Below are 18,511 nucleotides of genomic sequence, written 5' to 3'. Positions count from 1 at the left end.
TGGTTTTCATTTGAGCCTTGCAAATCCCCTATGCCAATCTTCAACACATTACTGTACCGGCAGAACTGGCTCAAATTCCAAACTTCTTTTTTCATTGAATGCACATCAATGTCCTCTTTTCATCAATACCAAATTCATGAGTGTGCGATAAAAAACAAAACAAATATTGTAGTTTTTGTAGACCGGACAAGACTTCTGGATATTGTAGTTTTTGTAGACCGGACAAGACTTTTGGCCTTTAGTATATATATATATACAGTGGAAACTCACTTAACCGGACAAGGTCCGGACTGGGCAAAATTTCCAGTTAAGTGAGGATTCTGGTTTAGTGAGGATTTGATGTACACTTTAAAGGGAAGTTGACGTTTAGACAGAGGTTGAGACATGATTAAAGCACATGCAAAAGTGATAAATATAATTAAACATTTCTGCGTTTTTATAATCATCTTTTTTTCCAAGTCTTAAAATCAAAGTCAAGTTTGACTTTGACTTGATTAATTCTTTATTTTCTGCAACAAACAAATTAATGTTTCAATCAATTTTCTTTTCACAAGTTTGATTATCGTTTGATTATCGCCGTCAATCCACAGCGCAATCATCATTATCGATTATCGAGTTAACACAACATCACAGGTGCAATATTTAACGATGCACCAGCTGTCAAAACAAAGTGACAAAGTGACACGCGATTCGCGAATTCCTAATACACAAAATCATTTTGACATGTTTGAACAAATATACGTCCGGTTTTGTGAGGTAAAATTACGTTGACAACTAACAAATTTCTCGATTTTTGTCCGGTATCCAGAATATCCAGGTTCCGGTTTTGTAGGGATTATTTTACATTAAAAGTAGAAGGGGAAAACCAGGACTCTGAAAAATGTCTGGTATCCCGAGGATTCCGGTTTTGTGGAGATCCGGTTTAGTGAGTTTCCACTGTATATATATATATATATGTTGTTTCTGTACATGTTTGAACCATTCTTACCAGCTATGATTGTTTAAAGTCAGCAGGGCCTCTGCTGCAGGTAGGTAAATGTTGTCATGACTGGTACCAAGATAGTTGACAGCAACAATTAAATACAGCACTTCCCCACTGGTAGTCCTACAAATAAAAAGTACACATTTACCAAAGCGATAGCGCCATGGATATACATGGTGGCACCCTTCTGGTAGTACCAATATTCTGTGAGTGGAACCATCCACTAATATGTTAAACTTCCTTTGGCTTAATTCATTACAAAATAATAAGATAGTCCTATCAATTAATATGTTTCATACCCAGAGAAAAGCTCCTACAATCATAAGAGGATTGTGCTGTGAGCTACTCAAGAAATTACTCTTGGCACTATTGTACAGCATCACCTTTAAATAATCAAAGGAGTCCTCCTAAATGAGGATAAAACACAAATTCAGTAGCCCCTTATATAATTTAGGAGATATGGCACCATCAGTTTTATGTGCAATACTCCTTGGGTTTATTCATAACTATTATTGAGACCTTTAAGCACTGTCAACTGGCCAAATTTCAACCAGATAGCTGTATAATTCCAAATGTCACTTGTATACATTACATTTCCGAAATAAGAAAAAAAAAAAAAAAATATTGCCCTGAGATTCGTTATAGAATAAAACTTCTTTAGTGCCAATCTGGTGAACAGTCCCTTTAATGAAACCGACTCACTTTTTATTTCTTTTGCCTTGAGTGTAAATGTTAAAATGTCAAAACTATATAAGAATAATTATGTTTCAAACATCAGAGGAAGGCCCCTAAAGAGATAACTCGGCTGTGCAGATAACTGCATCCACAAGCTCTCAAAGGAGTTCTCCAAGATGAGGATTAACCAAAAGATCAGCAGCCCCTTAAATAAATAAAGTGATATTCCATCAGTGGCTTTAGCAATTAATATGTGCAATACCCTTTGGGTTCATGGAAATGAGCTGGCCCTATCAATTATTGCAAACAAAATAATTGCCCTGAGATTCGTTATAGAAAAAAACTTCTTTAGTGCCAATCTGGTGTACAGTTCCTTTAATGAAACCGACTCACTTTTTATTTCTATTGCCTTGAATGTAAATGTTAAAATGTCAAAACTAAATAAGAAAATAATGTATTTTAATTTATATTATGTATTATTATATTTACAATTTCATGCTCAAACATCAATATTCTTTGGTTAAGCACTGTCAACTGGCCAAATTTCAACCAGATAGCTGTATAATTCCAAATGTCACTTGTATACATTACATTTCCGAAATAAGAAAAAAAACGCTATCTATAGAAAGATAATTATGTTTCAAACATCAGAGGAAGGCTCCTAAAGAGATAACTCGGCTGTGCAGATAACTGCATCCACAAGCTCTCAAAGGAGTTCTCCAAGATGAGGATTAACCAAAAGATCAGCAGCCCCTTAAATAAATAAAGTGATATTCCATCAGTGGCTCTAGCAATTAATATGTGCAATACCCTTTGGGTTCATGGAAATGAGCTGGCCCTATCAATTATTGCAAACAAAATAATTGCCCTGAGATTCGTTACAGAAAAAAACTTCTTAAGTGCCAATCTGGTGAACAGTCCCTTTAATGAAACCGACTCACTTTTTATTTCTTTTACCTTGAGTGTAAATGTTAAAATGTCAAAACTATATAAGAATAATTATGTTTCAAACATCAGAGGAAGGCTCCTAAAAAGATAACTCGGCTGTGCAGATAACTGCATCCACAAGCTCTCAAAGGAGTTCTCCAAGATGAGGATTAACCAAAAGATCAGCAGCCCCTTAAATAAATAAAGCGATATTCCATCAGTGGCTCTAGCAATTAATATGTGCAATACCCTTTGGGTTCATGGAAATGAGCTGGCCCTATCAATTATTGCAAACAAAATAATTGCCCTGAGATTCGTTACAGAAAAAAACTTCTTTAGTGCCAATCTGGTGAACAGTCCCTTTAATGAAACCGACTCACTTTTTATTTCTTTTGCCTTGAGTGTAAATGTTAAAATGTCAAAACTATATAAGAATAATTATGTTTCAAACATCAGAGGAAGGCTCTTAAAGAGATAACTCGGCTGTGCAGATAACTGCATCCACAAGCTATCAAAGGAGTTCTCCAAGATGAGGATTAACCAAAAGATCAGCAGCCCCTTAAATAAATAAAGTGATATTCCATCAGTGGCTCTAGCAATTAATATGTGCAATACCCTTTGGGTTCATTCAAATGAGCTGTACCTATCAATTATTGCAAACAAAATAATTGCCATGAGATTCGTTATAGAAAAAAACTTCTTTAGTGCCAATCTGGTGTACAGTCCCTTTAATGAAACCGACTCACTTTTTATTTCTATTGCCTTGAGTGTAAATGTTAAAATGTCGAAACTATATAAGAAAATAATGTATTTTAATTTATATTATGTATTATTATATTTACAATTTCATGCTCAAACATCAATATTCTTTGGTTAAGCACTGTCAACTGGCCAAATTTCAACCAGAAAGCTGTATAATTCCAAATGTCACTTGTATACATTACATTTCCGAAATAAGAAAAAAACGCTATCTAAAGAAAGATAATTATGTTTCAAACATCAGAGGAAGGCTCCTAAAGAGATAACTCGGCTGTGCAGATAACTGCATCCACAAGCTCTCAAAGGAGTTCTCCAAGATGAGGATTAACCAAAAGATCAGCAGTCCCTTAAATAAATAAAGTGATATTCCATAAGTGGCTCTAGCAATTAATATGTGCAATACCCTTTGGGTTCATGGAAATGAGCTGGCCCTATCAATTATTGCAAACAAAATAATTGCCCTGAGATTCGTTATCCGAAAAAACTTCTTTAGTGCCAATCTGGTGAACAGTCCCTTTAATGAAACCGACTCACTTTTTATTTCTTTTGCCTTGAGTGTAAATGTTAAAATGTCAAAACTATATAAGAATAATTATGTTTCAAACATCAGAGGAAGGCTCCTAAAGAGATAACTCGGCTGTGCAGATAACTGCATCCACAAGCTCTCAAAGGAGTTCTAAAAGATGAGGATTAACCAAAAGATCAGCAGCCCCTTAAATAAATAAAGTGATATTCCATCAGTGGCTCTAGCAATTAATATGTGCAATACCCTTTGGGTTCATTCAAATGAGCTGGCCCTATCAATTATTGCAAACAAAATAATTGCCCTGAGATTCGTTACAGAAAAAAACTTCTTTAGTGCCAATCTGGTGAACAGTCCCTTTAATGAAACCGACTCACTTTTTATTTCTTTTGCCTTGAGTGTAAATGTTAAAATGTCAAAACTATATAAGAATAACTATGTTTCAAACATCAGAGGAAGGCTCCTAAAGAGATAACTTGGCTGTGCAGATAACTGCATCCACAAGCTCTCAAAGGAGTTCTCCAAGATGAGGATTAACCAAAAGATCAGCAGCCCCTTAAATAAATAAAGTGATATTCCATCAGTGGCTCTAGCAATTAATATGTGCAATACCCTTTGGGTTCATTCAAATGAGCTGGCCCTATCAATTATTGCAAACAAAATAATTGCCCTGAGATTCGTTACAGAAAAAAACTTCTTTAGTGCCAATCTGGTGTACAGTCCCTTTAATGAAACCGACTCACTTTTTATTTCTATTGCCTTGAGTGTAAATGTTAAAATGTCAAAACTATATAAGAAAATAATGTATTTTTATTTATATTATGTATTATTATATTTACAATTTTATGCTCAAACATCAATATTCTTTGGTTAATCACTGTCAACTGGCCAAATTTCAACCAGATAGCTGTATAATTCCAAATGTCACTTGTATACATTACATTTCCGAAATAAGAAAAAAAACGCTATCTATAGAAAGATAATTATGTTTCAAACATCAGAGGAAGGCTCCTAAAGAGATAACTCGGCTGTGCAGATAACTGCATCCACAAGCTCTCAAAGGAGTTCTCCAAGATGAGGATTAACCAAAAGATCAGCAGCCCCTTAAATAAATAAAGTGATATTCCATCAGTGGCTCTAGCAATTAATATGTGCAATACCCTTTGGGTTCATTCAAATGAGCTGGCCCTATCAATTATTGCAAACAAAATAATTGCCCTGAGATTCGTTACAGAAAAAAACTTCTTTAGTGCCAATCTGGTGAACAGTCCCTTTAATGAAACCGACTCACTTTTTATTTCTTTTGCCTTGAGTGTAAATGTTAAAATGTCAAAACTATATAAGAATAATTATGTTTCAAACATCAGAGCAAGGCTCCTAAAGAGATAACTCGGCTGTGCAGATAACTGCATCCACAAGCTCTCAAAGGAGTTCTCCAAGATGAGGATTAACCAAAAGATCAGCAGCCCCTTAAATAAATAAAGTGATATTCCATCAGTGGCTCTAGCAATTAATATGTGCAATACCCTTTGGGTTCATTCAAATGAGCTGTACCTATCAATTATTGCAAACATAATAATTGCCCTGAGATTCGTTATAGAAAAAACTTCTTTAGTGTCAATCTGGTGTACAGTCCCTTTAATGAAACCGACTCACTTTTTATTTCTATTGCCTTGAGTGTAAATGTTAAAATGTCGAAACTATATAAGAAAATAATGTATTTTAATTTATATTATGTATTATTATATTTACAATTTCATGCTCAAACATCAATATTCTTTGGTTAAGCACTGTCAACTGGCCAAATTTCAACCAGAAAGCTGTATAATTCCAAATGTCACTTGTATACATTACATTTCCGAAATAAGAAAAAAACGCTATCTAAAGAAAGATAATTATGTTTCAAACATCAGAGGAAGGCTCCTAAAGAGATAACTCGGCTGTGCAGATAACTGCATCCACAAGCTCTCAAAGGAGTTCTCCAAGATGAGGATTAACCAAAAGATCAGCAGTCCCTTAAATAAATAAAGTGATATTCCATAAGTGGCTCTAGCAATTAATATGTGCAATACCCTTTGGGTTCATGGAAATGAGCTGGCCCTATCAATTATTGCAAACAAAATAATTGCCCTGAGATTCGTTATCCGAAAAAACTTCTTTAGTGCCAATCTGGTGAACAGTCCCTTTAATGAAACCGACTCACTTTTTATTTCTTTTGCCTTGAGTGTAAATGTTAAAATGTCAAAACTATATAAGAATAATTATGTTTCAAACATCAGAGGAAGGCTCCTAAAGAGATAACTCGGCTGTGCAGATAACTGCATCCACAAGCTCTCAAAGGAGTTCTCCAAGATGAGGATTAACCAAAAGATCAGCAGCCCCTTAAATAAATAAAGTGATATTCCATCAGTGGCTCTAGCAATTAATATGTGCAATACCCTTTGGGTTCATGGAAATGAGCTGGCCCTATCAATTATTGCAAACAAAATAATTGCCCTGAGATTCGTTACAGAAAAAAACTTCTTTAGTGCCAATCTGGTGAACAGTCCCTTTAATGAAACCGACTCACTTATTATTTCTTTTGCCTTGAGTGTAAATGTTAAAATGTCAAAACTATATAAGAATAATTATGTTTCAAACATCAGAGGAAGGCTCCTAAAGAGATAACTCGGCTGTGCAGATAACTGCATCCACAAGCTCTCAAAGGAGTTCTAAAAGATGAGGATTAACCAAAAGATCAGCAGCGCCTTAAATAAATAAAGTGATATTCCATCAGTGGCTCTAGCAATTAATATGTGCAAACCCTTTGGGTTCATTCAAATGAGCTGTACCTATCAATTATTGCAAACAAAATAATTGCCCCGAGATTCGTTATAGAATAAAACTTCTTTAGTGCCAATCTGGTGAACAGTCCCTTTAATGAAACCGACTCACTTTTTATTGCTTTTGCCTTCAGTGTAAATGTTAAAATGTCAAAACTATATAAGAATAATTATGTTTCAAACATCAGAGGAAGGCTCCTAAAGAGATAACTCGGCTGTGCAGATAACTGCATCCACAAGCTCTCAAAGGAGTTCTCCAAGATGAGGATTAACCAAAAGATCAGCAGCCCCTTAAATAAATAAAGTGATATTCCATCAGTGGCTTTAGCAATTAATATGTGCAATACCCTTTGGGTTCATGGAAATGAGCTGGCCCTATCAATTATTGCAAACAAAATAATTGCCCTGAGATTCGTTATAGAAAAAAACTTCTTTAGTGCCAATCTGGTGTACAGTTCCTTAAATGAAACCGACTCACTTTTTATTTCTATTGCCTTGAATGTAAATGTTAAAATGTCAAAACTAAATAAGAAAATAATGTATTTTAATTTATATTATGTATTATTATATTTAAAATTTCATGCTCAAACATCAATATTCTTTGGTTAAGCACTGTCAACTGGCCAAATTTCAACCAGATAGCTGTATAATTCCAAATGTCACTTGTATACATTACATTTCCGAAATAAGAAAAAAAACGCTATCTATAGAAAGATAATTATGTTTCAAACATCAGAGGAAGGCTCCTAAATAGATAACTCGGCTGTGCAGATAACTGCATCCACAAGCTCTCAAAGGAGTTCTAAAAGATGAGGATTAACCAAAAGATCAGCAGCCCCTTAAATAAATAAAGTGATATTCCATCAGTGGCTCTAGCAATTAATATGTGCAATACCCTTTGGGTTCATGGAAATGAGCTGGCCCTATCAATTATTGCAAACAAAATAATTGCCCTGAGATTCGTTATAGAAAAAAGACTTTTTTAGTGCCAATCTGGTGTACAGTCCCTTTAATGAAACCGACTCACTTTTTATTTCTATTGCCTTGAGTGTAAATGTTAAAATGTCAAAACTATATAAGAAAATAATGTATTTTAATTTATATTATGTATTATTATATTTACAATTTCATGCTCAAACATCAATATTCTTTGGTTAAGCACTGTCAACTGGCCAAATTTCAACCAGATAGCTGTATAATTCCAAATGTCACTTGTATACATTACATTTCCGAAATAAGAAAAAAAACGCTATCTATAGAAAGATAATTATGTTTCAAACATCAGAGGAAGGCTCCTAAAGAGATAACTCGGCTGTGCAGATAACTGCATCCACAAGCTCTCAAAGGAGTTCTCCAAGATGAGGATTAACCAAAAGATCAGCAGCCCCTTAAATAAATAAAGTGATATTCCATCAGTGGCTCTAGCAATTAATATGTGCAATACCCTTTGGGTTCATTCAAATGAGCTGTACCTATCAATTATTGCAAACAAAATAATTGCCCTGAGATTCGTTATAGAATAAAACTTCTTTAGTGCCAATCTGGTGAACAGTCCCTTTAATGAAACCGACTCACTTTTTATTTCTTTTGCCTTGAGTGTAAATGTTAAAATGTCAAAACAATATAAGAATAATTATGTTTCAAACATCAGAGGAAGGCTCCTAAAGAGATAACTCGGCTGTGCAGATAACTGCATCCACAAGCTCTCAAAGGAGTTCTCCAAGATGAGGATTAACCAAAAGATCAGCAGCCCCTTAAATAAATAAAGTGATATTCCATCAGTGGCTTTAGCAATTAATATGTGCAATACCCTTTGGGTTCATGGAAATGAGCTGGCCCTATCAATTATTGCAAACAAAATAATTGCCCTGAGATTCGTTATAGAAAAAAACTTCTTTAGTGCCAATCTGGTGTACAGTTCCTTAAATGAAACCGACTCACTTTTTATTTCTATTGCCTTGAATGTAAATGTTAAAATGTCAAAACTAAATAAGAAAATAATGTATTTTAATTTATATTATGTATTATTATATTTAAAATTTCATGCTCAAACATCAATATTCTTTGGTTAAGCACTGTCAACTGGCCAAATTTCAACCAGATAGCTGTATAATTCCAAATGTCACTTGTATACATTACATTTCCGAAATAAGAAAAAAAACGCTATCTATAGAAAGATAATTATGTTTCAAACATCAGAGGAAGGCTCCTAAAGAGATAACTCGGCTGTGCAGATAACTGCATCCACAAGCTCTCAAAGGAGTTCTCCAAGATGAGGATTAACCAAAAGATCAGCAGCCCCTTAAATAAATAAAGTGATATTCCATCAGTGGCTTTAGCAATTAATATGTGCAATACCCTTTGGGTTCATGGAAATGAGCTGGCCCTATCAATTATTGCAAACAAAATAATTGCCCTGAGATTCGTTATAGAAAAAAACTTCTTTAGTGCCAATCTGGTGTACAGTCCCTTTAATGAAACCGACTCACTTTTTATTTCTATTGCCTTGAGTGTAAATGTTAAAATGTCAAAACTATATAAGAAAATAATGTATTTTAATTTATATTATGTATTATTATATTTACAATTTCATGCTCAAACATCAATATTCTTTGGTTAAGCACTGTCAACTGGCCAAATTTCAACCAGATAGCTGTATAATTCCAAATGTCACTTGTATACATTACATTTCCGAAATAAGAAAAAAAACGCTATCTATAGAAAGATAATTATGTTTCAAACATCAGAGGAAGGCTCCTAAAGAGATAACTCGGCTGTGCAGATAACTGCATCCACAAGCTCTCAAAGGAGTTCTCCAAGATGAGGATTAACCAAAAGATCAGCAGCCCCTTAAATAAATAAAGTGATATTCCATCAGTGGCTCTAGCAATTAATATGTGCAATACCCTTTGGGTTCATGGAAATGAGCTGGCCCTATCAATTATTGCAAACAAAATAATTGCCCTGAGATTCGTTATAGAAAAAAAACTTCTTTAGTGCCAATCTGGTGAACAGTCCCTTTAATGAAACCGACTCACTTTTTATTTCTTTTGCCTTGATTGTAAATGTTAAAATGTCAAAACTAAATAAGAAAATAATGTATTTTAATTTATATTATGTATTATTATATTTAAAATTTCATGCTCAAACATCAATATTCTTTGGTTAAGCACTGTCAACTGGCCAAATTTCAACCAGATAGCTGTATAATTCCAAATGTCACTTGTATACATTACATTTCCGAAATAAGAAAAAAAACGCTATCGATAGAAAGAAAGATAATTATGTTCCAAACATCAGAGGAAGGCTCCTAAAGAGATAACTCGGCTGTGCAGATAACTGCATCCACAAGCTCTCAAAGGAGTTCTCCAAGATGAGGATTAACCAAAAGATCAGCAGCCCCTTAAATAAATAAAGTGATATTCCATCAGTGGCTTTAGCAATTAATATGTGCAATACCCTTTGGGTTCATGGAAATGAGCTGGCCCTATCAATTATTGCAAACAAAATAATTGCCCTGAGATTCGTTATAGAAAAAAACTTCTTTAGTGCCAATCTGGTGTACAGTCCCTTTAATGAAACCGACTCACTTTTTATTTCTATTGCCTTGAGTGTAAATGTTAAAATGTCAAAACTATATAAGAAAATAATGTATTTTAATTTATATTATGTATTATTATATTTAAAATTTCATGCTCAAACATCAATATTCTTTGGTTAAGCACTGTCAACTGGCCAAATTTCAACCAGATAGCTGTATAATTCCAAATGTCACTTGTATACATTACATTTCTGAAATAAGAAAAAAAACGCTATCTATAGAAAGATAATTATGTTTCAAAGATCAGAGGAAGGCTCCTAAAGAGATAACTTGGCTGTGCAGATAACTGCATCCACAAGCTCTCAAAGGAGTTCTAAAAGATGAGGATTAACCAAAAGATCAGCAGCCCCTTAAATAAATAAAGTGATATTCCATCAGTGGCTCTAGCAATTAATATGTGCAATACCCTTTGGGTTCATTCAAATGAGCTGTACCTATCAATTATTGCAAACAAAATAATTGCCCTGAGATTCGTTATAGAAAAAAACTTCTTTAGTGCCAATCTGGTGAACAGTCCCTTTAATGAAACCGACTCACTTTTTATTTCTTTTGCCTTGAGTGTAAATGTTAAAATGTCAAAACTATATAAGAAAATAATGTATTTTTATTTATATTATGTATTATTATATTTACAATTTCATGCTCAAACATCAATATTCTTTGGTTAAGCACTGTCAACTGGCCAAATTTCAACCAGATAGCTGTATAATTCCAAATGTCACTTGTATACATTACATTTCTGAAATAAGAAAAAATATGCTATCTATAGAAAGATAATTATGTTTCAAACATCAGAGGAAGGCTCCTAAAGAGATAACTTGGCTGTGCAGATAACTGCATCCACAAGCTCTCAAAGGAGTTCTAAAAGATGAGGATTAACCAAAAGATCAGCAGCCCCTTAAATAAATAAAGTGATATTCCATCAGTGGCTCTAGCAATTAATATGTGCAATACCCTTTGGGTTCATTCAAATGAGCTGGCCCTATCAATTATTGCAAACAAAATAATTGCCCTGAGATTCGTTACAGAAAAAAACTTCTTTAGTGCCAATCTGGTGAACAGTCCCTTTAATGAAACCGACTCACTTTTTATTTCTTTTGCCTTAAGTGTAAATGTTAAAATGTCAAAACTATATAAGAATAATTATGTTTCAAACATCAGAGGAAGGCTCCTAAAGAGATAACTCGGCTGTGCAGATAACTGCATCCACAAGCTCTCAAAGGAGTTCTCCAAGATGAGGATTAACCAAAAGATCAGCAGCCCCTTAAATAAATAAAGTGATATTCCATCAGTGGCTCTAGCAATTAATATGTGCAATACCCTTTGGGTTCATTCAAATGAGCTGTACCTATCAATTATTGCAAACAAAATAATTGCCCTGAGATTTGTTATAGAAAAAAACTTCTTTAGTGCCAATCTGGTGTACAGTCCCTTTAATGAAACCGACTCACTTTTTATTTCTATTGCCTTGAGTGTAAATGTTAAAATGTCAAAACTATATAAGAAAATAATGTATTTTAATTTATATTATGTATTATTATATTTACAATTTCATGCTCAAACATCAATATTCTTTGGTTAAGCACTGTCAACTGGCCAAATTTCAACCAGATAGCTGTATAATTCCAAATGTCACTAGTATACGTTACATTTCTGAAATAAGAAAAAAAACCTATCTATAGAAAGATAATTATGTTTCAAACATCAGAGGAAGGCTCCTAAAGAGATAACTCGGCTGTGCAGATAACTGCATCCACAAGCTCTCAAAGGAGTTCTAAAAGATGAGGATTAACCAAAAGATCAGCAGCCCCTTAAATAAATAAAGTGATATTACATCAGTGGCTCTAGCAATTAATATGTGCAATACCCTTTGGGTTCATGGAAATGAGCTGGCCCTATCAATTATTGCAAACAAAATAATTGCCCTGAGATTCGTTACAGAAAAAAACTTCTTTAGTGCCAATCTGGTGAACAGTCCCTTTAATGAAACCGACTCACTTTTTATTTCTTTTGCCTTGAGTGTAAATGTTAAAATGTCAAAACTATATAAGAAAATAATGTATTATTAATTGATATTTATAATGTATTATTAGATTTACAATTTCATACTCAAACATCAATATTCTTCGCTTAAGCACTGTCAACTGGCCAAATTTCAACCAGATATAGCTGTATAATTCCAAAATGCAAATGTCACTGGTATACGTTACATTCCCGAAATAAGAAAAAAAATGCTATCTATAGAAAGATAATTATGTTTCAATCATCAGAGGAAGGCTCCTAAAGAGATAACTCGGCTGTGCAGGTACTGCATCCACAAGCTCTCAAAGGAGTCCTCCAAGATGACGATTAACTACAAGAACAGTACCCCTTAAAATAAATAAAGTGATATTCCATCAGTGGCTCTAGCAATTAATATGTGCAATACCCTTTGGGTTCATTCAAATGAGCTGGTTCTATCAATTATTGCAAACAAAATAATTGCACTGAGATTCGTAACCGAAAAAAACTTTTTTAGTGCAAATCTGGTGTACAGTCCCTTTAATGCGACTCACTTTTTATTTCTTTTGCCTTGAGTGTAAATGTTAAAATGTCAAAACTATATAAGAAAATAATGTATTATTAATTTAATAATATGTACCGGTATTATTAGATTTACAGTTTCATACTCAAACATCAATAGTCTTTGGTTAAAACAAATGCATGTACACAAACATTCACTTCATTACAAATAAGGTACCTGAAGTAAGAAGGTTCCAATGCATGTGGTCCAATGTTGTAGTTGTTCTGGCAAAACTTCAGACAGGTTGATGGATATATTTCTATTAACACACTTGAAGATGAAATAGTTCAATCCGTCTATAAGAAAAAGATACAAATTTACATGATATTTGATAAGCAGTATAGTTCAAAGAACAAAAACAAAAATGGTTATGCCAAGAATACATTTATGTGCCACCATGTTGAATTTTTGAACAATACATTGTTACTACAATTTTGAAAGAAATAATAGTTCAACTGCAATCATAACCAACTAGAAACAATACCATGACTAACCTCTTAAATGATCTTGAAAGTATTATATCATCATATAAAATTATCAGCTGTGTCTACCACAGAAGTCAGGTGAACAATGACTTTCAAAACTCCCTCCAAAATTGAGCAAACAACTGGTCACACCTGATGACAACAAAAGGCCACACAGGTCAATATACTTTCAATCACCACTTATGGTCAAAGGGAGATAATCACAACATGATCTCAAATTAGATCTGGTTAGGCTTTAAAAATGTTTTGTTTGGTTATGGTCACATCCTTTTCATTTTTTCTATTAGGCTTTGGAGAATGTTGTTAAAGTTATCATCTGTATAAGCATTTAAGGTTTAAAACTTTATATTTGTATGTGCTTAAAAGAACCCATAATATTCTCATAGAAATTTAAATTTCAAATTGACATAAATTCAAAATTGTGATTTCTCCACCCAAGGAATGCTTGCTTTTTTTGCTTGAATAGTGACTAAGACGTCAGAACTATGACGCAGGTCACTCAAATAACTTGTTTTTCCTTGCCAAAACATGGTTAAGAATATAACATAGCTGTCACAGAGACATCGCGCTCGACTATTCCGCCGCTTTTCAGTGAAACATGCATGGATCACTGTTAGATTAGATTTCAATGCAATACATGATGTGCTGATATATTAACATAAATGTGGTTACATGCAAAATTTTAACCAGAATTTTTAAGTGTAATAAAAAAGGGCCAGTATTTGCAAAATACAGTTATCTAACTTCAATTAGGTTGGGTGGTTGAATACCATTGTATAAAGACTCAATGCAATACATCAGGTAGTTGCTGAGATATTATCCTGTGTGCTAACATGCAAGACCTTAACCAGAATTTCTAAGTCGCATAATAAAGGGGCAAAAATAATATAATATGAAAGATAGTTATCTTACTTGATTAAATAAGAAGGTTAAATGGTTGGGAGCCTGTGCGTAAAGTTTCAATGCAATACATGATGTATTCGCTGAGGTATTGACTTAAAAGTGGTTATATGCAAAACCTTAACCAGAATTTCTAAGTCTAATAATAAAGGGCAATTATTTTGCATTAAATGCAAACTAGAGTTATCTAACTTGATTAATTTAGTAGGTTGGATGGTTGAGTACCATTGTATAAAGTCTCAATGCAATACCTCAAGTAGTTGCTGAGATATTAACCTATGTGTGCTTGCACGCAAAACCTTAACCAGAATTTCTAAGTCAAATAATAAAGGCCTATTATTTGCATTAAATGCAAACTAGAGTTATCTAACTTGGTTAATTAAGTAGGTTGGATTGTTGAGTACCATTGTATAAAGTCCCAATGCAATACCTCAAGTAGATGCTGAGATATTTACCTATGTGTGCTTGCACGCAAAACCTTAACCAAGTGTCGGGTGACGCCGACGCTTGGGCGAGTAGTATAGCTCTCCATATTCTTCGAATAGTCGAGCTAAAAATGTGCCCGTCAACAGAAATAAAAAGAAAATTTAAAACAAAAAAGTCAATCAAGGGCCATAATTTGTATTAAGGGCTAAATTGGAGTTATGTAACCTATTGTAAGATGGTCATCATTAATTGTGTGAAGTACTGAGTCAATTGAAAGAAAGATGCATAAAACATAAAAATTTTAACTTAAATACAAATCTGCGATCTAATTTTTTTCAGTAGTCTTATTTAACTGGTTTCAATGGATTTTCGCTAAAATCTCCTCGTTCCAAGACAAAAAAAAAAAGTTGTCAAAACGTTCAATCTGTGAGAGTGCAGCTTTAAATGTTAACATGCCCTTAAAATTTAACAGAAGTTCTAAAGTCAATCAAGGGCCATAACTTGTATCAAAGATATAATGGAGTTGGATATTATGGAGTTTTGTTACCTTATTGTGTGAATGGTCCTGAACAATTGTGTGAAGTATTAAGTCAACTGAATGAAGAGTATAGAAGTTATAAATAAATATCAACCTGCCTAAAACTTTAACCTTTAAATCAATCAGATGTTTGAAAATTTTCAGCACGTACCTAATCTTTTCACCAGGTTAGGATTATTAGCATATATTCCAAAAGTTTCCAGTTGTTTACAAAAATCCCATTTTACTCCTGCATGGAAACACAATTAAAGAGTGCGTGGCAAAAAGCACAGCATTAAATACGGGCAACAGTTAGGTTATACGCTTTCTTGGTATACAACCTTTTTTGGCGCAGAAGACTTTCTGCGTTTATAATAATAATCATATTTAGTTAAGCAATTTACTTCACACAGGTGCTAAAAATAGGTCATTTAATGTTTATGAGCTTCATGGTATATTACTAAAATTGTACAGTTTTTAATGAAAAATAATAAGATATATATTACTAAGGCCTTAAAAAAAAATATGTCCGTTTCGGGTAACCCGACCCTACCTATAAAAATGCGCCGACTCTAACTATTTTTTTCCGTTTCTTAGCAAAAAAAATCTTCGTTAGCGAATAGAGAGTTATGAAGGGCGGATAAATGCAGATTTTAATCAGAATTATTGTTAATATGATAAAACAAAGTCAGGCAATGACAGTAATGTAGGAAAGACTGCCATGTGCAAGAAAACACTCTGAACTTATGACAGATTTTGAAAAAAATAAATAAAAAAAATCCCTACCTACCCTACCTAGAAATTTTGGGAAGGTTACCCTAAACAAACAATTTTTTTTTTGGCCTAACTGGTTTAAATATTCCACTTTTAAATGTATCAAATAAAAAAAGCACATGTTTCCCGGTTTTGTTAATAATTTAACAGTGTTCGAGAACTTCTTCTGTCAAACTAACAGTTGACACTTTTGAGCTCCTCATTCGAACCTATGAGAATGGACTTAAATTGTTTAATTTCACTTATAATAAGATTTAGCATTATTTCAACAGAAGAAACATTGCTGTATATATCACAGTCATTCGATAGAAATGAACTCCTGCGTTGGTGTCATTTGACCTGTACAAAATTTAGTGACATTTAACCTAAAATTATTTTTTTTCAGATTAATCATAGGGGTCACTCCTACTCCTCTGATAAATCTGAAGAAAAAAAAAAATATTTTAGGTGAAATGTCACTAAATTTTATATATATTTTATATCATATATCTGAACTTTAATATGAACATTGATATCATTTATAACATCATTTATCTTTCAAAATAAAGATACTTCATTTGATAAAACCATTAAAAACAAGAGGCACATCAGTGCCTGTGCTCCACTGGCCAAAAGGTTCAAGCAAAGACCACCTAACGAACATTTTCGTCAAGTTTCATAGAAATACAATCATCAATTTTTGAGGAGAAGTTATTTAAAAAAAATTTTTACTTTAATAGCTCTGGCTGCCATGTTGTGCAGTGGACCGAAATGATTTGGGCAATTTGAGTAAAGGAGCACCAAACAAACATTTCTGTCAAGTTTTATCGAAAAAAGGTCATCGGTTTCGACGACAAGTCGTATAAGTTTTTTTTTATTTTTTAGCTCTGGCAGCCATGGTGTGCAGTGGACTGGAACCATTTAACAAATTTTGGTTAATGACCACCCAAGGAACATTTCTGTCAAGTTTCATCAAAATCTGATCATCGGTTAACATTTAATCTGAATAGATTATGAAGCAAATATCTAACCTGAACAAGAACTGACGAGATAGAATCGACTTGGTGTTTCACTTACACTTTTCGGCCATTTAAGTTACTAAAAATAGCTGTTTCATAAACTTTCAGAATGTCACTTAAACGAAAATTAATGTTCAGTCTATATATACTTTCCTATGTATAAATGTAAGGTTTTTAAATTGATCTTTTTGTGAGAACTTTATGCTTATATGTTTACTCATAAATTATTATTGTTTAAAAATTATTTAAAGATGCTATAGGTGAAAAATTAAGACATTATTTTTTTTTCTATTAAAGGGAGGTAATTCAGTAGTAAAATGTAATCAAAGCTATTAAAGCATGGCATTTCTTTTCTAACCATGTTGATATTATTACAGTCTATTCAAGCAAGATGCCTTTTGTTTTTACATAGTACCCATAGGTTCTGAAAAACAAGGAGCACTATTCCCAACAGAAGGATGTCACTCCCTATCACTGCATGAGCATCATAATAAAGAAATGTTTACTCAAACTGCAAGCTGCTCAATTGAAATAGGTATTTACCTCAAGCATACAGTTTTATAATGTGGCAAAATAGTCGGACTACTAGATTGTCATTCGGACTAGTAAAATATGCCATTATGCTAGTCCAACTGGCTAGTAGGTTAAAATGTTTTTCGTGAATACTGCGGACGAGAAGTCCTTAAAGGTTTTTCTATTTTTAACTCTCGCAGCCATGTTGTGCAGCGGACCGGAACCATTTGGGCAATTTTGGTTAAAGGGCATCCCGATGAACATTTATGTAAAGTTTCATCAAAATCTGATAATCGGTTTCTGAGAAGATGTAGTTTAACGTTTTTTTCTATTCTTAGCTCTGGTGCCCATGTTGTGCAGCAGACCAGAACTGTTTGGGCTATTTTGGTTAAGGACTACCCAAGTAACATTTCTGTCAAGTTTCATTGCAATACGATCATCGGTTTCTGAGGAGAAGTCATTTAAAGGTTTTTCTATTTTTACCTCTGGGGGCCATCTTGTGCAGTGGACCGAAACCATTGAAGCAAATTTGATAAAGGACCATCCAAGGAACATTTCTGTTAAGTTTCATCAAAATCTGATCATCGTTTCTGAGAAGATGTTTTTTAAAGGTTTTTCTATTTTTTTGCCCTGGCAGCCATGTTGTGCAGCGGACCGGAACCATTTGAGCAATTTTGGTTAAGGACCACCCAAGGAACAATTCTGTCAAGTTTCATCAAAATCTGCCTATCCGTTTCAGAGGAGATGTCGTTTAAAGATTTTGCTATTTTTAGCTGTGGCGGCCATATTGTGCAATGGACCAGAACCATTTGAGCAATTTTAATAAAGGACCACCCAAGGAACATTACTGTCAAGTTTCATCAAAATCTGCCGAACCGTTTCAGAGGAGATGTCGTTTAAAGATTTTGCTATTTTTAGCTCTGGCGGCCATATTGTGCAATGGACCGGAACCATTTGAGCAATTTTGGTAAAGGACCACCAAAGGAACATTCCTGTGAAGTTTTGTCAAAATCCGCTTATCAGTTTCAGAGGAGATGTCGTTTAAA

General features: G+C 33.6%; 1 long non-coding RNA gene across 1 annotated transcript in view; it reads right to left on the bottom strand.

The window, feature by feature from the left end:
* The window catches only part of LOC128218246 (uncharacterized), a 28,635-nt gene that overhangs the window by 7,370 nt on the left and 2,754 nt on the right, over positions 1–18,511 (bottom strand). The window contains exons 2-3 of the long non-coding RNA XR_008258343.1: positions 13,030–13,148; positions 989–1,105 (exon numbers count right to left, since the gene is read on the bottom strand). This is a non-coding gene — a long non-coding RNA (uncharacterized LOC128218246). The remainder of the gene's footprint in view (positions 1–988; positions 1,106–13,029; positions 13,149–18,511) is intronic.

Source organism: Mya arenaria, chromosome 2 (assembly GCF_026914265.1).
Source record: "Mya arenaria isolate MELC-2E11 chromosome 2, ASM2691426v1".
In the NCBI taxonomy this organism is placed as follows: domain Eukaryota; kingdom Metazoa; phylum Mollusca; class Bivalvia; order Myida; family Myidae; genus Mya; species Mya arenaria.
This window is presented reverse-complemented; position numbering and strand designations above follow the sequence as displayed.